At 40.3% G+C, this 25,136-nt stretch overlaps 1 protein-coding gene across 1 annotated transcript in view; it reads right to left on the bottom strand.

Annotated features, from left to right (window-relative positions):
* Positions 1–9,050: 9,050 nt before the first annotated feature.
* Positions 9,051–25,136, bottom strand: part of LOC129138938 (MAM and LDL-receptor class A domain-containing protein 1-like) — a 464,758-nt gene continuing 448,672 nt past the window's right edge. The window contains exons 11-13 of the mRNA XM_063805034.1: positions 11,750–12,915; positions 10,794–10,904; positions 9,051–9,361 (exon numbers count right to left, since the gene is read on the bottom strand). The gene's annotated coding sequence lies outside the window, so the exon portion shown is untranslated. The remainder of the gene's footprint in view (positions 9,362–10,793; positions 10,905–11,749; positions 12,916–25,136) is intronic.

The raw sequence follows: 25,136 nt of genomic DNA, 5'->3' as shown, positions 1-25,136 counted from the left end.
CCTAACCCTAACCCTAACCCTAACCCTAACCCTAACCCTAACCCTAACCCTAACCCTAACCCTAACCCTAACCCTAACCCTAACCCTAACCCTAACCCTAACCCTAACCCTAACCCTAACCCTAACCCTAACCCTAACCCTAACCCTAACCCTAACCCTAACCCTAACCCTAACCCTAACCCTAACCCTAACCCTAACCCTAACCCTAACCCTAACCCTAACCCTAACCCTAACCCTAACCCTAACCCTAACCCTAACCCTAACCCTAACCCTAACCCTAACCCTAACCCTAACCCTAACCCTAACCCTAACCCTAACCCTAACCCTAACCCTAACCCTAACCCTAACCCTAACCCTAACCCTAACCCTAACCCTAACCCTAACCCTAACCCTAACCCTAACCCTAACCCTAACCCTAACCCTAACCCTAACCCTAACCCTAACCCTAACCCTAGACCCCTGACCCCTAGACCCCTGACCCTGACCCTGACCCTAACCCTAACCCTAACCCTAACCCTAACCCTAACCCTAACCCTAACCCTAACCCTAACCCTAACCCTAACCCTAACCCTAACCCTAACCCTAACCCTAACCCTAGACCCCTGACCCCTAGACCCCTGACCCTGACCCTGACCCTGACCCTGACCCTGACCCTGACCCTGACCCTGACCCTGACCCTAAAACCCTAAAACCCTGACCCTGACCCTGACCCTGCCCCTAACCGAGCCTTGCAAACAGAGCCTTGCAAACAGAGCCTTGCAATAGAAATAGGCAAGCCAGAGTAAACTATATGCATATTCACGGAGGTAAAGGAAGACAAAAGAAAAAATGACGAAGATTATAAGATCGTTTGGAAATGATTATCCTTGGCTACAAAGATCAATAACAAAGGTGATGCCAGGCCCAGGTTGGACAGGCAGTTGTTGGGCAAATATCCTTCAGAAGCATTGTTGTGTGCAAAGTTGCAATGGGCTTTGCGCAAGATTGTGTTTTTTGCAGTCTTCTGTGATAAGTTTTTGTTATCAGGCATACAAGCCCAAGAATCCTTTTTTGCATGGCCTTCCCTGGCTCTATTTGTCAGGGTTTTGGTTAAGGGAGGGGTATTTTTAGCACTCTCAATGTAAAAAATGCCATAAGGTAGGTACCCCAATTGCTTGCTTCGTCTTCACAAAATAACTTTTCCACCCGAACAAAGTCTGCACATAAATTGTAAAAATACCCTGGCATGCAGTCCCTGGAAAAGTTTGGAGTCATTCTCGGGGTTCCCACCCAGGTGGGCAAGCGTAGCCACCACAGATAAACACAAAGTAGGGGTGCCCGCTGGGGTTTGGTGGCAGGCAGTGGCCCTGGTTCTGATATTTGGCTGAAAACACAGCTCCTCTTTGTCACCTTCAGGAAGCCATCCGAAACCGCTCGAGGAGTCCTTGAAGCCAATGTTACCACTAGGACAGCAAGTGTGCCTGAAAGCTATTTGCCTTTGCAGCAGATTCATTAAGCCACAACAAAGAGAAGACCGATGACTAAAAGATTTCTCTCCTTTTAAAAATCATGCTCTTTAACTCATAGCACATTTTCATTGTCCATCTGGGCAAAGCCGCTGTCTCATTTTGCTTTTTCCCTCGTCTGTGATGCTCACACACATCCTCCCTATCCCATCAGCAACCTCTCTAGTATGTTTGATATGTGCACTTAAACTTTCTATCTTGGCCGGGGGCGTGGTGGCTGTAATCTCAGCACTTTGGGAGATGGAGGTGGGTCTATCACTTGAGCCCAGGAGTTTGAGATCAGCCTGGGCAACATAGTAAGATTTCATCTTTAATAAAAATAAAAAACAAAAAAATTTAGCCAGGTATGGTGGCCTGTGCCTGTAATCCTAGCTACTCGGGAGGCTGATGTGGGAGGATCACTTGGGCCTGGGAGGTCAAGACTGCAGCAAGCTGAGATGGCACCACTGCACTCCAGGCTGGGCAACAGAGTGAGACCCTGTCACAAGAAAAAAAAAAGAAAAACCAACTATCTCTGTAGAAATAGGCAAGGTTGTTTGATATGCAAATGCAGCTTTAAATTACATAATAACATTATATCAGTAAGCCCATTTTTTTCTTATAGTTGCACTCAACATCATGATTTTAAGACCTAGGCATGTTGCTTTATATTTTACCTCATGAGAAGTCACCTTTACACATCTGTTTCTCACACTGAAATCAACATGCTTTTGAGTCAGTATTTAGGACTGAGTGAGGCTGTTGGCTGGAGTTAATCTGACACCAGATGCATTTATCCCTCTTTAGGACTGTAACGAATTCCTTTCCGCTCTGTTCGCCCATGCTCACTAGTTGGCATCACAGGTGTCATCTTTGAAAAAGAAAAACATCTCATCCCTTGGTTTCCTGACAACCACCCCCACCCCCTGCCTTGGCTCTTATTCATGGAATTTGTACCAAAGAGCACAGAGACAAACGTCTCTCTAACGTCTATGATTTATCCTTGCTTACACAAGATCACTCCAGCCTATAAAAAAGTATTTTTAAAAAATATGAAAAGTTACCCCAGTCTTGGATTACAGAGTTTCAGATAAAAATGAAAACATAGTAAAATTGCTTATCAGAGAGTTTCCTGTTCTTATTCACCCTTACTCCTTTCGCAGATGTGAGTCATAAATCCACAACCAAATCCTCCCTCCTTCGAGGTCAACTCCTACTAACACCCATGAGGAGGGAATTTGGCTCATATAATAACACTTAATTAAAATGTATAATGTCCACATGTACATGAGAGATAAAAAGAATGCTTCTTCGGGTATGTTTCCAGCCCAATCTTTCAAAATACGTGAAGTATTTCTTAATCAACTATACTCTATAAATGATAAATATAAGATACTAAGATTTAAAATACTTTCAATAACACTTTCCTAGGCCTCCAGATGAGCACCACATAAGTTTATAATAAAATATTTAAAATAGCTACCATGTATTATGTGTTTATAATGTGCCAGGCACTGGAATAATGTGTTTTCACATTTTAATCCTCATAAGCCGAAGACATAGATTTTTTATCTTCGTTTTAAAGTTGAAAGACCTAAGGCTCAGAGATAAATTTTTTAAAAAATCTTTAATCCCTTTATACAAGATTAGGTCATTCTCACAAGCCAAAAATAAAACCCAAAACTCCCATATCTCCCTATATAAAAAAATACTCTTTAACTTCTTTCTCCCTCCAGAACCCCTCCTCCCTCTCCTTTCTATCTTCAGCCAACATCTGGAAGGTTCTGTCTACATTCACTCCTCCATGTTAATGCCTCCCTCTTCCCCTCCTTTCCTTGCAATCTGGTTGCCTCTCACAGCAGTGAAACACAAAGCTGTTTCCTCAGCCCATAACCAACTGTAACTTTGAATCACTGTGCACCCTTGGCCGCGGCTGCCTCCTCCTTCAATTTAACTCCCTGCCTTGATCTGCCATCTCTGGCATGCTCTACTTACATTCACTCCTCCTCTTCATGTGTTTCTGGGCTGCTTTGCCAACTCTTCTTCCTCTGCTGCCCTCATACATCCAGGCAGAGGGGCACAGCTTCTGCCTTGGCCTCCTGCCTTAGTTCTAACTGGTGTCCCCTGAGCATCTCAAGCCCCCAGACTGGAGCCTGTGTCCTGGGGTTAATTCCCTTCCCCACCTATGGAGGCTTAGCTCCTGCCTACCAGTGGGGTTATCACAAGTGCCTGCCTTTTCCTCACACTCTGCCTCTTACAGGGTTTCTGTAGGCTGGCCATTTGTGAGTTGTGTGACCCTGGACCTCAGTGTCCTCCCATGGAAAACAAGGAGCATGAACTAGATTTATCTCTAGTGTCCTTTCTAGGTGTTTCTTTCTTTCTTTATTTTTAAACAAGATCTCACTCTCTCACCAAGGCTGGAGTGCAATGGCACTAACATGGCTCACTGCAGCCTCAACCTCCTGGGCTCAAATGATTCTCCTGCCTCAGCCTCCCAAGCAGCTGGGACCACAACTCCCAGCTAATTTTTTCATTCTTTGTAGAGATGGGGTTGCAATGTTTCCCAGGTTACTCTCGAAATCCTGGGCTCTTAAGAATTTTAACATTTGACTTTTCTTCCAACAAAGAGGTGGAGGAAAATATAACTTTATATAAACATGTATAAACCCTGCTTCCCACTTTAATTAAGCCATAAATTCCTGCGGCAGCTAGGGATGTGAAGAGGCAAGTGAGAAGAGGAAATGTGCATAAGACTCTCAGCAGCTTGGAAGTAAACAGGGAGGACTGAAGTGACACTGTTGCTCAGAATGTGGTTGTTCATTAGCCTCCTTCTGTCCTTAGACCCAGCTGAAGAATTGCATTCACTGGCTCCCAGGTTGCAGGGGATGTCAGCAGCTCCAGCTCATCCGATTGAAGGAGGCCATGTGGCTTTCCCTGGACTTTCTGCTTGAACAGTGAATCCCTGTAGGGCCTGGATCCATTGCCCTCTTCTCCTCCCACCCCACCCAAGCACTCTTCTTCATGAGTTTGCTTTCTCCTATCTTTTTTTCCTCCACATTTCCTTCAGAAATTGTTGATTAAGCACCTGCTATGGGCCAGACATTTTTCTAGAGGAACACCTCAATGAGCAGACAGGTTCTTGTTCTCATAGATCTTCCATTTTAGAGAGAAAGCTGAGAAAGCAGAACGATAAACAAATAATACAGCAGGTGGTGAGGGGTGCTATAAAGAAGGATGAGCAGGGTAAGTGGGTGAGAAAATGTGCTACTTTGTCCTCTAGAGGCCATGGAAAGCCTCTCTGTTTAGGTGACATTTGACAGAGATTTGAAGACACTGAAGGAGTGAGCCATTTGGATCTCTAGGGAAAGAGCATTCTTCCCCAGACAGAGAACAGCAAGTGCAAAGGCCATGATGAAAAAGGGAGCTTGGCCAGAGTGAAGGACACAAACGGCAGCCTACGGTGCATGCACGTCTTAAGAGATGAGGTTCCTGGTGCCCTTTGACTGCCTCAGAGATCCCGTGTTCACAACACACAGCCCCAATCATCCTAAAATACATCTATGCTATAGAAACTTGTCCCAAAATATCCTTGCATAATGATTTACCTTCTGGTATCCCACCCATGAAAGCAGAAATTTCCTGCTTTCTCCTAATAATTACTAATAATTCTCCTAATAATTACTAATCTGTCTCCTCCCCCAAAATGTAAGGCCAAGAAGAGCAGGGACTTGGCCTATTCATTCACTGCTCTATGTTCGGCTCCTATTTCACTGCTAAAAACCAAGTGGGCCCTCAATAAATATTTTTGTGAATTTATTTATTTATTTATTTTATTTTTTGAGATGGAATCTCTTTCTTCCACCCAGGCTGGAGTGCAGTGGTGCGATCTTGGCTCGCTGCAACCTCCGTCTCCTGGGTTCAAGGGATTTCTGGCTAATTTTTGTATTTTTAGTAGAAACAGGGTTTCACCATGTTGGCCAGGCTGGTCTCGAACTCCTGACCTCAAATGATCCATCCACCTTGGCCTCCCAAAATGCGGGGATTACAGGCGTGAGCCACCACACTTGGCCAGCCCTCAATAAATATTTATTTTCTGGGTGAAATGGGGAATCTAACTATGCTACATGGTAATAAGGCAGCTGACTTTCTTTGAAGCAGAAGACCTAATTCTAGATGTGGTGACATAAAAGCAATAAAGGAAGGACCTCTATAAATCACTCGTGGAGCTGAGCCTCAGCTCTCAAAGTGTTGGATTAGAACTAGGGATGGCAAAATCCTGTTACAGGCACAACAACTCACCCCCTCCCTTCCATGCCCACTAGACTCTCTAGTGAAGCCTCGCTGTCTCTCTCTGGAAAAAACTACGGAATTCTTTCCACCCAGTGCTCCTAGCAGCCACAACCAAAGGGTCAGAGGTGACTCTTACGATAAACCCAATTTGCCATCCCTCAATTAGATGTTTAAGATTCCTTTCCACTTTAATATCCTGTGGTGCAAATCTAAGCAAGCCTGCTTGTTTGGCCACATGGAGGTACATGTTCCTGCAAAATCAACCCCAAGAAATCCTATTGCTCACAGGTAAGCAGGTAACCTCTGCTTCCTTAGCAGAGGCAGTCACTACTAGTACTTGCTTCAATTGGGACAAATATTTTTCACCCGGAAACTAATTCAAGGCTACCTTTTTCAGACTCCTTCGAAGGCTGCTAGAATTGGTCCCTTGAGTAAGCTGAGTGTTGTGGTGCCCCTCAGTTCCCATGCCATAGAAGCTCGAACCTCATTCATTAATACACTAGCCCTAAGGCTTGAAACCAGTCTGGCCTGGCTTGGAGTCTTTAGATCACTCTCTAGCTTCTGGCCAATAAGAATGAGCTTCTAGGCCAGGCATGGTGGCTCACGCCTGTAATCTCAGCACTTTGGGAGGCCGAGGCAAGTGGATCACTTGCATCGAGGAGTTCAAGACCAGTCTAGGCAACATAGTGAAACCCTATCTCTACAAAAAAATACAAAAAATTAACCAGGCGTGGTGGCACGGGCCTATAGTCTCAACTATTCAGGAGGCTGAAGTGGGAGGATCACTTGTGTGGGGAGGTCAAGGCTGCAATAAGCTGTGATGACACCACTCTACTCCAGCCTGCATGACAGACTAAGGCTGGAGTGCAGTCTCCAAAAACAAAACAAAACAAAACCAAAAACCTGCAGCCTGCACCACTCCTACTGGTAGGCTTGCTCTGATAGCAGCACTTCAAGCAGGTGATAGCACTATGAGGTTTATTTTTAATTGCTAGGTGCGGTGGTTGTATTTCCTCAGAGTAAAAATGCACTTCCTTCCTCCCTTTGAAGTGAGATGTGGACCTGTGATTTGATCTGGCCAAGAAAGTGTGACCGAAAATGACCTGGACACTTCCAATGGGAGCTTTAAATGCCAGTGCACAATTTATCATCGTAGAAGCCCAGGTCAGGATGGAACTCCCACCAACCCGGGTTGCTGATTAAGGATGCTCCATGTTAGAGCAAAAATATAAGTTGTTTTAAACCACAGAAATTTGGAGGTGGTTTCTTATTGCAACATAACTAGTCTCTATTGACTGATACTCCATGGTGTAAGATTACTCACGAGATTTTTCTAGCTCAGAGTTTCTCAATTTTGGTAGGATTGACATTTGGGGTTAGTTATTGCTTTCTTGTGGGGACCATCCTGTGCATTGCAGGATGTTAAGTGGCCTCCCTAGCCTTTACCCACTAGACACCAGCAGCACCCCATCCCAAGTTGTGACCATCAAAAATCCCTCAACAGTATGATTCCACTTATTTGAGGTACCTAGGGTAGTCAAAATCATGGAGACACAAAGTCAAATGATGGTTGTCAGGGGCTGGGAGAAGAGGAAAATGGTGAGTTAGTGTTTAGTGGGTACAGAGTTACAGTTTTGCAAAATGAAAAGAGTTCTATGGATGGATGGTGGTGATGGTTGCACATCAGTGTGAAGGTGCTTAGTGCCACTGAAATATACACATGAAAATGGTTCAAATGGCTAATTTTATGTTATGTGCTTTGCCACAATTTTTGAAAATGGAAAAAAAAATGTCTCCAGACATTGCCAATGTCCCCTGGAAAGCAAAATCGCCCCTGGTTGAGAACTAGTGTTCTAGCGGTAGTGCAACACATTCAATTGTAAAATATGTGTAAAAACGTGGGCTTAGGGCTCAGCCCTGCTTTTTGCCATTGAGGGTTAGAATCTCATCTCTCCTAAAATATTTTTTACCCACTCAGATTTTAGGCCAGGATCAACAGGACAATTGAACGGTTTGATCAAGAAAAAGCCCCTATCAATTGACCCAAAACCGGTGTGATATGAATACACTCTGTAAAAACTCTTACACTGTTTTAAGCTTTACATCTGAGAAACAGAGCACAGTAGAGACTCCACTTGGGATAATTTTTCCTGAAACCTACTTGTTTTTCATGCTGTTTCTGCAGCTAAGGTGCCTGGTCTTAAAATGTGTTGAAGCAAAAGAATGGGAAGAGCCAAGGGACACATCAGGGAGTTTCCAAATGACAGAACTGCAAACCTGCAGGGCAGTCGTCTGCTGAGGAAGAGGTAGCTTACACTCTGAATGCATCTTGAGGAGTATTCTCCATACCTGAGGAATAAATTAAGGCTAACAAGGGGGCCTAAATGGTGATTGGCTCTGCTCTTGACCAATTGAATTCCATGCTCGGACTGAGGCAGCAGAGGGCTTCTTACACCCACCTCCACCACCATCACCCTGCCTAAGTCATCTCAGAGAATCCTCTTTCTATCTCAGTATTGGGCCTACATTCTTATGCTTCAGCCCTTTTCCATAATGACCCCTCCAGATTGCCACACTCTAGAACCACTACGGAGGGTGGCGTTACTTCTGTATGGACACTTCATCTCAAAGTGAGGGGCCAGCTCACGTGATTTGCAGGGTTCTTTTCTCTGGCCTTCTAAAACATTCTCCACGTTGAGGCTGAAACTGCTCCCCCAAAGCCCCATAATAGGCATGAACAGATTATCCTCCTCTTCTTGGTTCTCATGGCTAGAATCCTTAACCAATCCTCTCCCCACAAAGTAGGGTTGATTTCACAAGCTGTTATTTCAGCTGCTCGTTCTGCCATCTGCTCTTGAGTTGCTTGGTGAACACCTCCAGCGTGCTTGGAGCTGCACTGTCACGCTTCACCCCAATCAGCTTCTGGCCACCCACACTCAAACACATCTGCATCTGCACACCCCTCCCATCCCCCAGTTCTGCCCACAGTGGATCCATCCATCTGCGCTCCAGGCCCCAGCCCCTTGGGAGCTTGCGCTATCAATTCTTTGCACTTAGTTCAGAATCTTTAGCCACTCCATGTCCATGGTTATTTCATTTATTCAATGTTGTAACATGTTTAAACCTCTCCCGTCCTGGAAAAAAAAAGTCCTACATTTAACCCTATCTCCCTCTTTAGCTTAAAGTCATCTGTAATCTTCCTTGCCATTTATTTACTCCATGTCCCAGGTGGAACAGTATCCACACACCCCCAAAAATTCATGTTCTCCCTAGGAATCTTAGAATGTGACTTTATTTGGAAATAGGGTTGTTGCAGATATAATTAGTTAGGAGTGGACCCTTAATCCACTATGACTGGTGTCGGTGTCCTTAGAAGAAGAACAGAGGGAAGGCAGAGGCACACGCAGAGAGGAGGCCATGTGATGATGGGGGCGGAAACTGGGGTGATGCATCTACAAGCCAAGGAATGTCAGGGCTTGCAGGAAACCCCAGAAGCGAATGGAAAGGCATGGAGCAGATTCTTCCTAGCATCTTCAGAGAGAGCATGGTGCTGCCAACACCTCGTTTTGAACTTCTAGCTTCCAAAACTGTGAGAGAAAAAATTTCTGTTGTTTTAACAAGACACCCAGTTTCTGGTATTTTGTGACAGCAGACCTAGAAACCGAATATACCCTTTAAACCACCACCGTTTTCCTTTTGATTCCGAGACTCTTTCGTGTATGACCTGCGAGAGCCAAATCCAGTCTTTATTTGGCCTCTCTGGAGCACGTGCAACTCATTTATTCCTTATTGATGCTTCTCCCCCACATCCTTCTCGACCTCCTTCATTGCTTCCTAATCTCACAGCCAGCTACCGCATACTGGAGTCCCTGGGTTCATCACCACCTTTTCCCACTCTGTTCGTGCTCCACTGCAATCTCATCCAAATACCAGCTCTCCTCCCACCCCCATGCTGATGATTCCCCAAGCCCTCTGGCCTAAGCCTCTCTCCTGAGATCTACTTTGAGTTCCCCACTGCATCCTGGACATTTCCACCTAGAACTTGTACAAGCACTTCAAAAACTACATGGCTAAAATGGAAGTCATGGTCTAGAAGCCTCCTTCCCAAATAAACCTGCTTTTCCTCCTGTAACCTGCATGTCAATGAGAGGCTTCACGTTCACACAGGGGTATAAGCCAGACACCTGGCATCTTCTTGGGCTTCTCCTCTGCACCCTTGGCCGTGGTCACTGAAGCCAAAGGACTCTGCCCATAAGGGTTTGGGGAATGTATCCTCTTCATCCCTGCTGCAGCTGCTTCAGCTCAGCCTCTTACCACCTCTTGTGGCTAGCGGAGACCTCCACTACACCAGACTTTCATACTGCTCTGGGAGCACTTTCTTATACCACCTTGTTTTAAGCCATTCCCCTGCTTTGAATGCCTCAGGGTTTCCTGGTCACCTGCAGGATGCTGTCCTTAGCATTCCTCCACTTGGAATAACAACGCCTTGTAGCATCTGGCTTTCAGGAGTTTAGAGTGGAGGGGCTCCGCATTCAACTCCAGGACCTACCACATACTTGGTGCGTGGCCCTGGGCAACATACTTACTCTCTCTGTGCCTCAGATTCCTCACCTGAAAATGGGGATAATAATAGTACCTACCTCATAGGGTTGTTGTAAAGATTAAATGAGCGAATATGTTCAGAGTACCCGGAACTGTGTCCAGCATGTCGTAAGTGGGCACTAAATATTAACTGCTGTTGCTGTTAAGTATTACCTTTCCCCACTCATTTCTGTACAGCTTCCCATGTGCGTTGTTTTCCTGGCAATCAGAACACTCTTCCATCTTAGAAGAAAAAAAAGCCCCACCTGTGTTCCCCTGGCTCTTGGCCTTGACACACACTGTCTGGAATACCTTTCCCACCACCTCTCCTCCCATGCTCCCTATGAACATATTTCGACTCATCTTTTCTAACCTAAGTGCCCTCCCCTGCAGTCAAGCATGCTCTTCACTGAGCCTTCATCAGGCCCTTGTGCTCACCTCTATTGCAGCACAGATCACACTGCATTATAAAGGACCATCTCCTGTCTCCCTGTCCATCTTTCAGAGTTTGCTGTATTGATCTTAGTGATGTCAGCACGTGGCACTCAGCTAGACAAAGAAAGCAGGCTCAATAAAGGCTGGTAGAATTAAGTAAAGAATTATATAAAGGCATTAAATAGAGATGGGGTACAAATATGTCCCAGGCTGCCTGGGATAGTCCTGGTTTAGGCCATGGTCCTGATATAATTACTAACAACACCCTCTTTCACTGTCAAAAATATCTCCTTTGGACAATATATTATAAGGTCACTCTAGGTATTAGAGCTGTGATTCTCACCCTATCAGGCCCAATTTTCTCTTTGCTTAACAGCTATTTTAGAATACCCTGTGCACTATCTTTAAATGGGATTGATAGGCAATAGAAACTGCCAATAACAGAATTTCAAAAAAAAACCAACGTAATACCCTAAATAGAATGCTAAATGGAAAATGAAGGAGATTTTTTAAAAAGTAGCTTAAACTAAAATTATGTGTGCAGTATTTTGATGTGTAAATGCTTAGGTCTTACACTTCTGGCCAAGATGGAGTAACAGAGACCAAAATTACTTTCTGACCTAAAACAACAAAAATACTGGACAAAATATATGAAACTATGGCCCTCAAGCAACAAAGGGAATCAATCACTGGAATCAAGCATCAAAAGGCAGTGATCCTCAAGAAATGAGAAACAAATGAGGCTAGCCCCACAATTGACCTCCCAAACACCTTAGAAAACTTTCCAGGCGACAGCACAGGAAGAAAGAATGCAGATGGAGCTCAGAGACCTTCCTGAGTTGAGAGGACAGAACTGTGAGTCTGGGAAGGCCAATGTGGCTAGAATTCATAGGGCAGAATATTGAGGAGGAGAGGGCTGTACAGAGACAGAGCCCTGGAAATCTGAAGATAATACTTACCCTCGTTGACTGTTTAATAGAGTAGTGATCAGAGTATGCAGGTATGAAAATCGTCTGAGAGGCTGGATCCGGTGGCTCGCACCTGCAATCCCAGCACTTTGGGAGGCTGAGGTGGGTGAATCACAAGGTCAGGAGATAGAGACCATCCTGGCAAACATGGTGAAACCCCATCTCTACTAAAAATACGAAAATTAGTTGGGTGTGGTGACACACGCCTCTAGTCCCAGCTACACAGGAGGCTGAGGCAGGAGAATCTCTTGAACCTGGGAGGCAGTGGTTGCAGTCACCTGAGATTCAGCAAAGCATGGGCAACAGAGCAAGACACAGTCTCAAAAAAAAAAAAAAGAAAGAAAAAAGAAAACTGCCTGAGAATGGAAAAAGAAACATCCACAAAGAGAGCCAGCCCCTCTTCCACCTTGGCTCTTGGGACCCTGATCGCAAGGTGGGGAGGCACCTCACGAGGCGGAGACTGAGAGCCAGCTCCTCTTCCCCCCTGGCTCTTAGGACCACCGTCGCAGGAAGGGGAGGCACTCCCCGCGAGGCGGGGACTCAGAGCCAGCCCCTCTTCCTCCTGGGCCCTTAGGACCCCCATCGCAGGGGGAGGAGGCACCCCCCACGAGGCGGGGACTGAGAGCAAGCCCCTCTAAGCCTTCTGGCTCTTAGGACCCCCATCACGGGGGGGAGGCACCCCCCGAGAGGCGGGTACAGAGAGCCAGCCCCTCTTCTGCTCCTGGCTCTTAGGACCCCCATCGCAGGGGGGGGAGGCAACCCCAGCGAGGCGGGGACTCAGAGCCAGCCCCTCTTCCCCCACTGGCTCTTAGGTCCCCCATCGCAGTGGGGGTAGTCACCCCCGTGAGGGAGGGACTGAGAGCCAGCTCCTCTTCCCCCGCTGGCTCTGAGGATCCTCCGTGGACTCACAGCCTCTTTACCATATTGTGAGTAATATATTCTCCCCCTCTGGAGATTACGAACACTTTCACAGACGGGTGTACAACCTCGGTGTACAGAGGGTGCACACCCATCTGTATTGGGATTAATATCATCCTCTTCATCCCTGAATATGAAGAACAGTATCACAGGGGTGTTTCTACTCCCTGCGATATCACGTGTCATATCCTCCTCTCACATGTGGCAATTAGAAGGAGTATCAGTGGGCGCGTGTCCACCTGTAGGGAAAAGAAAGAGAGATCAGACTGTCACTGTGTCCATGTAGAAAGGAAAGACATAAAGGACTCCATTTTCAAAAAGACCTGTCCTTTAAAGAATTGCTTTGCTGAGAGGTTGTTAATTTGTAGTTTTGCCATAGCTGCTTGGCCCCAGCCATTTTGACCCAACCTGGAGTTCACAAAAACATGTGTTGTAAAAAATCAAAGTTTAAGGGATGCAGGGCTGTACAGGACGTGCCTTGTTAACAAAATGTTTACCAGCAGTATACTTGGTAAAAGTCATTGCCATTCTCTAGTCTCAATAAATCAGGAACAAAAACATGGAAATATCTACACTGCTATCTGAACAAACATGGAAATATCTACAACGCTATCTGTATAAACATGGAAATATCTACACCGCTACCTGTATAAACATGGAAATATCTACACCACTATCTGTGTAAACATGGAAATATCTACACTGCTATCTGTATAAACTTGGAAACATCTAGACCACAACCTGTATAAACATGGAAACATCTACACCGCTATCTGTATAAACATGGAAATATCTACACCGTTACCTGTATACACATGGAAATATCTACACCGCTACCTGTATAAACATGGAAATATATACACTGCTACCTGTATAAACATGGAGATATCTACACCGCTATCTGTTTAACCATGGAAATATCTACACCGCTATCTGTATAAACATGGGAATAACTACACTGATAATTCCATAAACATGGAAATATCTAAACCACTATCTGTATAAACATGGAAATATCTAAACCACTATCTGTGTAAACCTGGAAATATTTACACCGCTATCTCTATAAACATGAAAATATCTACAACGCTATCTCTAGAAACATGGAAATAACTACACCGCTATCTCTATAAAAATGGAAATATATACACCGCTATCTCTATAAACATGGAAATATCTACATCGCTATCTGCATAAACATGGAAATATCTACACCGCTATCTGTATAAACATGTAAATATCTGCACCGCTGCCTGTATAAACATGGAAATATCTACACCACTATCTCTGTAAACATGGAAATATCTACACCGATATCTCTATAAACATGTAAACATGTACACCGCTAGCTGTATAAACATGGAAATAGCTACACCGATATCTGTATAAACATGGAAGTATCTACACTGCTATCTGTATAAACATGGAAATAACTACACTGCTATCTCTATAAACATGGAAATATCTACAAAGCTATCTGTATAAACGTGGAAATATCTACACCGCTATCTCTATAAACATGGAAATATCTACAACGATATCTCTATAAACACATAAACATTTACACCGCTATCTCTATAAACAGGGAAATATCTACTCTGCTATCTGTATAAACATGGAAATATCTACACTGCTATCTCTATAATGATGGAAATATATACACCGCTATCTCTATAAACATGGAAATACCTACACAGCTATCTGTATGAACATGGAAATATCTACACCACTATATCTATAAAGATAGAAATATCTACACCGCCATCTGTATAAACATGGAAATATCTACAGTGCTATCTCTATAAACATGGAAATATCTACACCGCCATCTCTATAAACGTGGAAATATCTACAAAGCTATCTCTATAAACATGGAAATATCTACACTGCTGTCTCTACAAACATGGAGATATCTACATCGCCATCTGTATAAACATGGAAATATCTACACCGCTATCTATAGAAACATGGAAATATCTACACCGCCATCTCTATAAACATGGAAATATCTACACAATCATCTGTATAAACATGGAAATGTCTACCGCGCTACCTCTATAAAAATGGAAATATCTACACTGCTACATGTATAAACAAGGAAATATCTACACCGCCATCTCTATAAACATTAAATAACTACATTGCTATCTGTATAAACATGGAAATATCCACACTGCCATCTTTATAAACAAGGAAATATCTACACCGCCATGTCTATAAACATAGAAATATCTACAATGCCATCTGTATAAACATGGAAGTATCTAAATCGCCATCTCTATAAACATGGAAATATCTACTCCGCTATCTTTATAAACACGGAAATATCTACACCGCTGTTTCTATCAACATAGAAATATCTACACCGCTATCCGTATAAACATGGAAATATCTACAGTACTCTCAGTATAAACATGGAAATATCTACACCGCTATCTCTGTAAACATGGAAATATCTACACCGCTATCTGTATAAACATGGAAATATCGACACGGCTACCTGTATAACCATGGAAATATCTACACTGCTGTCTTTATAAACATGGAAAATCCACACTGTCATCTGTATAAACATAGAAATATATACACTGCTATCTGTATAAACATGGAAATACCTACACCGCTATCTGTATAAACATGGAAATATATACACCGCTATCTGTAAAAACGTGGAAGTATCAACACCCCTACCTGTATAAACATGGAAATATCTACATGGATATCTGTATAAACGTGGAAATATCTACACCGCAATCTGTATAAACATGGAAATATGTACACCACAATCTGTATAAACATGGAAATATATACACAGCTACCTGTATAAACATGGAAATATCTACAATTCTGTCTGTATAAACATGGAAATAAGTACACCAGTACATGTATAAATATCCGAAGATCTACACCGCTATGTGTATAAACATGGAAATATCTACACTGCTATCTGTATAAACATGGAAAAATCTACACCACTGTCTGCATAAATATGGAAATAACTACACAGCTACTGGTATATACATCGAAATATCTACACCGTTATCTGTATATACATGGAAATATCTACAACTCTATCTGTATAAACATGAAAATATCTATACCACTGTCTGCATAAACATGGAAATAACTACACAGCTATCAATATATACATCGAAATATCTACACCGCTATCTGTATAGACATCGCAATATCTACACCACTATCTGTACAAACATGGAAATATCTACACCACCGTCTGTTTAAACATGGAAATATCTACACCACTATCTCTATAAACATGGAAATATATACACCGTCATCTCTATAAACATGGAAATAACTACACCGCTATCACTATAAACCTGGAAATATCTACAGCGCCATCTCAATAAACATGGAAATATCTACACTGCAATCTCTATAAACATGGAAAAATCTACACCGCCATCTGTATAAACAAGGAAATATCTACACCGCTATCTCTATAAATATGTAAATAACTACACCGCCATCTGTATAAACATGGAAATATATACACTGCTATCTCTATAAACATGGAAGTATCTGCACCGGTATCTGTATCAACATGGAAATATCTACAATGCTCTATGTATAAACATGGAAATAACTACACCGCTATCGCTATAAACATGGAAATATCTACACCACTATCTGTATAAACATGGAAATAGCTACACCACTATCTGTATAAACATGGAAATATCCACCCCGCTATCTGCAGAAACATGGAAATATCTACACCGCTACCTCTATAAAGATGGAAATATCTACACCGCTGTATCTATAAACATGGAAATATCTACACCGCCATCTCTATAAACATGGAAATATCTACACTGTTATCTGTATAAACATGGAAATATCAACACAACCATCTGTATAAACACGGAAATACTTACACCACCATCTCTATAAACATGGAAATATCTATACCGCTACCTCTATAAAGATGTAAATACCTACACCACCATCTGTATAAACGTGGACATAACTAAACCACCATCTGTATAAACATGGAAATATCTACAGCGCTAACTCTATAAAAACGGAAATATCTACACTGCTATCTGTATAAACATGGAAATATCAACACAGCTATGTGTATAAACATGGACATATCTACACCGCTATGTGTATGAACATGGAAAATGTACTCCGCTATCTGTATGAACATGGAAATACCTACACTGCTATCTATATAAACATGGAAACATCTACAACGCTACCTGTATGAACATGGACACATCTACACCGCTATCTGTATAAACATGGAAATATCTACACCGCTACCTGTTTAAACATGGAAATATCTACACCGCTATCTCTATAAATATGTAAATATCTACACCGCTATCTCTATAAACATGGAAATATCTACACTGCTTTCTCTATAAACATGGAAATATCTACACCGCTATCTCTACAAATATGGAAATATCTACACCGCTATCTCTGTAAAGATGGAAATATCTACACACATATCACTACAAACATGGAAATACCTACACCGCTATATGTATAAACATGGAAATATCTACGCCACTATCTGTATGAACATGAAAATAACTGCACCGCTATCTGCATGAACATGGTAATATGTACTCCGCCATCTGTATAAATATGGAAATATTTACACCGCCATCTCTATAAACATGGAAATATCTTCACCGCTGTCTCTATAACCATGGAAATATCTACACCGCCATCTGCATAAACATGGAAATATCTACACCGCTATCTCTATAAACATGGAAGTATCTATACCGCCATCTGTATAAACATGGAAATAGCTACACCGCTATCTCTATAAACATGGAAATATCTTCACTGCTCTCTGTATAAACATGGAAATATCTACAATAATCTCTGTATAAACATGGAAATATCTACACCGCTATCTCTATAAACATGGAAATATCTACACTGCTGTCTCTATAAACATGGAAATATCTACACCACTATCTGTATAAACAGGGAAATATCTACACCTTTACCTATATAAACATTGAAATATCTACAATGCAATCTCTATAAACACGGAAATATCTACACAGCGATCTGTATAAACATGGAAATATCTACACCGCTACCTGTATAACCATGGAAATATCTACAATGCTGTCTATATAAAAATGGAAATAACTACACCACTACCTTTATAAATATCTAAATATCTACACCGCTATCTGCATAAACATGGAAATAACTACATTGCTATCTGTATAAACAAGTATACATTTACACCGCTGTCTGTATAATCATGGAAATATCTACACCGCTATCTGTATAAACATGGGAAAATCTATACCGCTTTCTGTATAAACATGAAAATTACACCGCTATCTGTATAAACATGGTAGTATCTACACTGCTATGTGTATGAACCTGGAAATAACTACACGGCTATCTGTAGGAATATGGAAATATCTACCCCGCTATCTGTAGGAACATGGAAGTATCTACACCGCTATCTATATAAACATGGAAACATCTACATTGCTACCTGTGTGAACATGGAAACATCTACACCGCTATCTGTGTAAACATGGAAATATCTTCACCACTAGCTGTATAAACATGGAAATATCTACACCGCTGTCTGCAAAAACATGGAAATAACTACACTGCTACCTGTATAAACATCGAAATACCTGCACTGCTATCTCTATAAACATGGAAATATCTACACTGCGATCTGTAAAAACACGAAAATATCTACACCGCTGTGTTTATAAACATGGAAATAACTACACCGCTACCTGAATGAACATCGAAATATTTACACCGCTATATGTATAGACATCGCAATATCTACACCGCTATCTGTAGAAACATGGAAATGTCTACACTGCCATCTGTATAAACATGGAAATATCTAAACCAATATCTCTGTGAACATGGAAATCTCTACACCGTCATCTGTATAAACATGGAAATATCTACACCGCTATCTCTATAAACATGGAAGTATCTATAACGCCATCTGTATAAACATGGAAATAGCTACACCGCTATCTCTATAAACATGGAAATATCTTCACTGCTCTCTGTATAGACATGGAAATATCTACACTAATCTCTGTATAAACATGGAAATATCTACACCGCTATCTCTATAAACATGGAAATATCTACACAGCTGTCTCTATAAACATGGAAATATCTACACCACTATCTGTATAAACAGGGAAATATCTACACCTTTACCTATATAAACATTGAAATATCTACAATGCAATCTCTATAAACACGGAAATATCTACACTGCTATCTGTATAAACATGGAAATATCTACACCACTACCTGTATAAACATGGAAATATCTACACCGCTACCTGTATAAACATGGAAATATCTACAATGCTGTCTATATAAAAATGGAAATAACTACACCAGTACCTTTATAAATATCGAAATATCTACACCGCTATCAGTATAAACATAGAAATATCTACACCGCCATCTCTAAAAACATGGAATTATCTACACCGACAACTCTATAAACATGGAAATATCTACAACGTTACCCCTATAAACAGGGAAATACCTACACCGCTATCTGTATAAACATGGGAATGTCTACAATGCCATCTCCATAAACATCGAAATATCTACACCGCCATCTCCATAAACATGGAAATATCTACACCGCGATCCGTATAAACATGGAAATATCTACACCGCTATCTGCATAAACATGGAAAAATCTACATCGCTATCTCTATAAACATGGAAGTATCTGGATCGCTATCTGTATAACCATGGAAATATATACAATGCTCTCTGTATAAACATGGAAACATCTACACCGCTATCTCTATAAACATGGAAATATCTACACCGCTATCTGTATGAACATGGAAATACCTACACCGTTGTCTCTATAAACATATGAATATCTACACCGCCATCTCTATAAACATGGAAATATCTACACTGCTATCTCTATAAATATAGAAATATGTACACCGCCATGTGTATAAACATGGAAATATCTACACCGGTATCTCTATAAACATGGAAATATGTACACCGCTTTTTGGATAAACATGGAAATATCTACACTGCCATCAGTATAAACATGCAAATATCTACAACGCTGTCTCTATCAACATGGAAATATCTACACGGCTATCTCTATAAACATGGAAATATCTACAACGCTATCTCTATAAACATGGAAATATCTAGACAGCTATCTCTACAAACTTGGAAATATCTACACCGCTATCTATATAAATATGGAAATATGTACACCGCCATCTGTATAACCATGGAAATATCTACACTGCCATCTCTATAAACATGGGAATATCTACACTGCCATCTGTATAAACATGGAAATATCTGCAATGCCACATGTATGAAAATGGAAATACCTAGTCTGCTGTCTGTAAAAACATGGAATTATCTACACCACTGTCTCTATAAACATGGAAATATCTACACCGCCATCTGTATAAACATGGAAATATGTACACCGATATCTGTATGAACATGGAAATATCTACACCGACATCTCTATAAACATGGAAATATCCACACTGCTATCTGTATAAACATGGAAATATCTACACTAATCTCTGTATAAACATGGAAATATCTACACCGGTATCTCTATAAATATGGAAATATCTACACAACTCTCTGTATTAACATGGAAATATCTACACCGCTATCTGTATAAACATGGAAATATCTACACCAGCATCTGTATAAACATGGAAATATCTACACTGCTATCTCTATAAGCAAGGAGGTGTCTACACCGCTATCTGTATAAACATGGTAATAGCTACACCGCTATCTCTATAAACATTGAAATATCTACACCGCCATCTCTATAAACATGGAAATATCTACATCGCTTTCTGTATAACATGGAAATATCTACCCTTCCGACTGTGTAAACATGGAAATATCTACACTGTAATCTCTATAAACACGGAAATATCTGCACTGCTATCTGTATAAACATGGAAATATCTACAGCGCTATCTCTATAAACATGGAAACATCTACACCGCTATCTGTATGAACATAGAAATATCTACACCGCTATCTCTCTAAACATGGAAATATCTACACCGCTATCTCTATAAACACGGAAATATCTGCACCGCTATCTCTATGAACATAGAAATATCAACATCGCTATCTGTATAAAAATGGAAATATCTACATTGCCATCGCTATAAACGTGGAAATATCTACATCACCATCTCTACAAACAAGAAATATCTACATCGCCATCTCTATAAAGGTGGAAATACCTACAGCTCCATCTGTATAAACATGGAAATATCTACACCACCATCTCTAAAAACATGGAAATATCTACACCGCCATCTGTAAAACATGGAAATATCTTTAACGCCTTCTGTATAAACATGGAAATATGTACTCAGCCGACTGTATAAACATGGAAGTATCTACAGCGCCATCTGTATAAACATGGAAATATCTACACTGCTATCTCTATAAACATGGAAGTATCTACACCGCCATCTCAATAAACATGGAAATATCTACACTGCAATATCTATAAACATGGAAATATCTACACCGCCACCTGTCTAAACATGGAAATATCTACACCGCCATCTCTATAAACTTATAAATAACTACAACTCCATCTGTATAAACATGGAGAAATCTACACCGCTATCTGTATGAACATGGAAATATCTACACCGCCATCTCTATAAACATGGAAATAACTACACAGCAATCTCTATAAACATGGAAATATCTACAAAACTACCTCTATAAACATGAAAATACCTACAATTCTAACTGTATAAACAAGGAAATATCTACACCGCCATCTCTATAAACATGGAAATATCTGCAACGCTACCTCTGTAAACATGGAAATGTCTACAACGCTATGTCTATAAACATGGAAATAACTACACCGCTATCTGCATAAAACTGGAAATATGTACAACGCTATCTGTATAAACATGTTAATATCTACACAGCTATCTCTATAAACATTTAAACATTTACACCGCTATCTGTATAAACATGGAAATATCTACACCACCATCTGTATAAACATGGAAATATCTACACCACTATACCTATAAACATGGAAATATCTACACCGCTACCTTTTGGAACATGGAAACATCTACACTGCTGTCTGTATAAACATGGAAATATCTACACCATTGTCTGTAGAAACATGGAAATATCTACACCACTATCTCTATAAATATGGAAATATCTACACCGCTACCTGTATAAACATGGAAATATGAACACTGCTATGTATATAAACATGGAAATATCTACACTGCTATCTCCAAAAACATGAAAATATCTACACCGCTATCTCTATAAACATGGAAATATCTACATGGCCATCTATATAAACATGGAAATATCTAAACCGTTTCTCTATAAACCTATAAATATCTACAACGCAATCTGTATAAACATGGAAAAATCTACACTGCTATCTGTATCAACATGGAAATATGTACACCGCCATCTCTATAAGCATGGAAATATCTGCACCGCTATGTATATAAACATGGAAATATCTATACCGCTGTCTGTATAAAAATGGAAATATCTAAACCGCTACCTGTAGAAACATAGAAACATCTACACCGCTGTCTGTATAACCATGGAAATATCTACACCGATATCTGTATAAACATGGAAATATCTACACCGCTATATTTTTAAACATAGAAATATCTACACCGCTGTCTGTCTAAACACGGAAATATCTACACTGCTATCTGTATAAATATGCAAATAACTATTCCGCAATCTTTATAAATAAGAAAAAACTGCACCGCTATCTGTATAAACATGGAAATATCTACACCGCTATCTGTATAAATAGGGAAATATCTACACCGCTATCTGTATAAACGTGGAAATATCCACACAGATATCTGTATAAACATGGAAATATCTACACTTCTGTCTGTATAAACATGGAAATATCTACACCGTAATCTCTATAAACATGGAAATATCTACACTGCTATGTGTATAAACGTGGAAATATCTACACCGCTATCTCTATAAACATGAAAATATCTACACCGAAATCTGTAAAAAAATGGAAATATCTACAACGCCATCTTTATTAAGGTGGAAATATGTACACCTCCATCTGTATAAATATGGAAAGATCTACACCGCCATCTCTTTAAACATGGAAATATCTACACTGCATTCTCTATAAACATGGAAATATCTACACCTCCATCTGCATAAACATGGAAATATCTACAACGCCTTCTGTATAAACTTGGAAATATCTACATCGCCGACTGTATAAACATGGAAATATCTACACCACTATCTCTATTAACATGGAAATATCTACACCGCCATCTGTATAAACATGGAAATATCTCCACCAATATCACTATAAACATGGAAATATCTACACCGACATCAGTATAAACATGGAAGTATCTACACCACTATATCTGTAAACTTGTAAATAACTACACCGCCATCGTGATAAACATGCAAATATTTATATGGCTATCTCTATAAATATGGAAGTATCTGCACCATTATCCATATAAACATGGAAATATGTACACCGCTATCTGTATAGATATGAAAATATCTATACTACTAACTGTATAAACATGGAAATATCTATACCGCCATCTGTATGAACATGTAAATATCTACACCGCCGTCTCTATAAACATGGGAATATCTACAATGACATCTGTATGAAATTGGAAATATCTACACCGCCGTCTGTATAAACAGGGAATTATGTACACCACTGTCTCTATAAACATGGAAATATCTACACTTCCATCTGTATAAACATGGAAATATGTACACCGATATCTGTATAAACATGGAAATATCTACACTGCCATCTCTATGAACATGGAAATATCTACACTGCTATCACTATAAACATGGAAATATCTACACCGACATCTGCATAAACATGGAAATATCTACACAACCTTCTGTATAAACATGGAAATATCTACACCGTTATTTCTATAAACATGGGAATATCTACACTGCTATGTCTATGAACATGGAAATACCTAAACCGTTATCTGTATAAACATTGAAATATCTACACCGGTATCTCTATAAACATGGAAATACCTACACCGCTATCTGTATAAACATGGAAATATCCACATCGCTATCTGTATAAACATGGAAATATCGACACTGCTATCTCTATAAACATCTAAATATCTACACCGCTATCTCTAAAAACATGGAAATACCTACTCTGCTATCTCTAAAAACATGGAAATATGAACACCGCTATGTTTATAAACATGGAAATATCAACACCGCCATCTGTATAAACATGGAAATATCGACACTGCCATCGGTATCAACAAGGAAACACCTACACCGTCATCTGAATAAACATGGAAATATCTACACCGCTATCCCTATAAACATCTAAATATCTACACCGCTATCTCTAAAACATGGAAATATCTACACCTCTATCCGTGTAAACATGGAAGTGCCTATACCACCATCTATATAAACATGGAAATATCTTCACCGCAATCTGTGTAAACAAGGAAATAACTACACCGCCATCTCTATAAACGTGGAGATATCTACACCACTATCTGTTTTAACATGGAAATATCTACACCGCCATCTCTATGAACATGGAAATATCTACAACGCCAACTGTATAAACATGGAAATATTTACACCACTATCTGTATAAACATGGAAATATCTACGCCATTTGAATAAACTTGGAAATATCTACACCGCCATCTGCATGAACATGAAAATATCTACACCGCTAGCAGTATAAGCATGGAAATAGCTACACCGCTATCTGTATAAACATGGAAATATCTACAATGCTATTTGTGTAAACATGGAATTATCTACAAGGCTGTCCATATAAACATGGAAATATATACACTGCTATATGCATAAAAATGGAAAAACCTACACAAATATCTCAATAAACATGGAAATATCTACATTGCTATCTGTATAAACATGGAAATATCTACACCGCTATCTCTATAAAGATGGAAATATCTTCACCGCTATCTGTATAAACATGGAAATACCTACACAGCTCTATGTATAAGCATGGAAATACCTACAGCGGTATCTCTATAAACAGGTTAATATTTACACCGTCATCTGTAGAAAAATGGAAATATCTATACTGCTGTCTGTATAAACATGGAAATACCTACACCGCCATCTGCATAAACATGGAAATATCTACAGCGATATCTCTGTAAACATGGAAATATCTACACCACAATCTTTATAAACATGGAAATATCCACACCGCTATCTGTATAAACATGGAAATATCTACACCTCTATTTCTATAAACATCTAAATATGTACACCGCTATCTCTAAAAACATGGAAATATCTAAACCGCTTTCTGTATAAACATGGAAATATCTAAACCTCTATTTCTATAAACATCTAAATATGT

This window comes from Pan troglodytes, chromosome Y (genome assembly GCF_028858775.2).
Source record: "Pan troglodytes isolate AG18354 chromosome Y, NHGRI_mPanTro3-v2.0_pri, whole genome shotgun sequence".
NCBI classification, from domain to species: domain Eukaryota; kingdom Metazoa; phylum Chordata; class Mammalia; order Primates; family Hominidae; genus Pan; species Pan troglodytes.
Note: the sequence above shows the minus strand (reverse complement) of the source record. Positions and strands in the feature narration are given on the sequence as shown.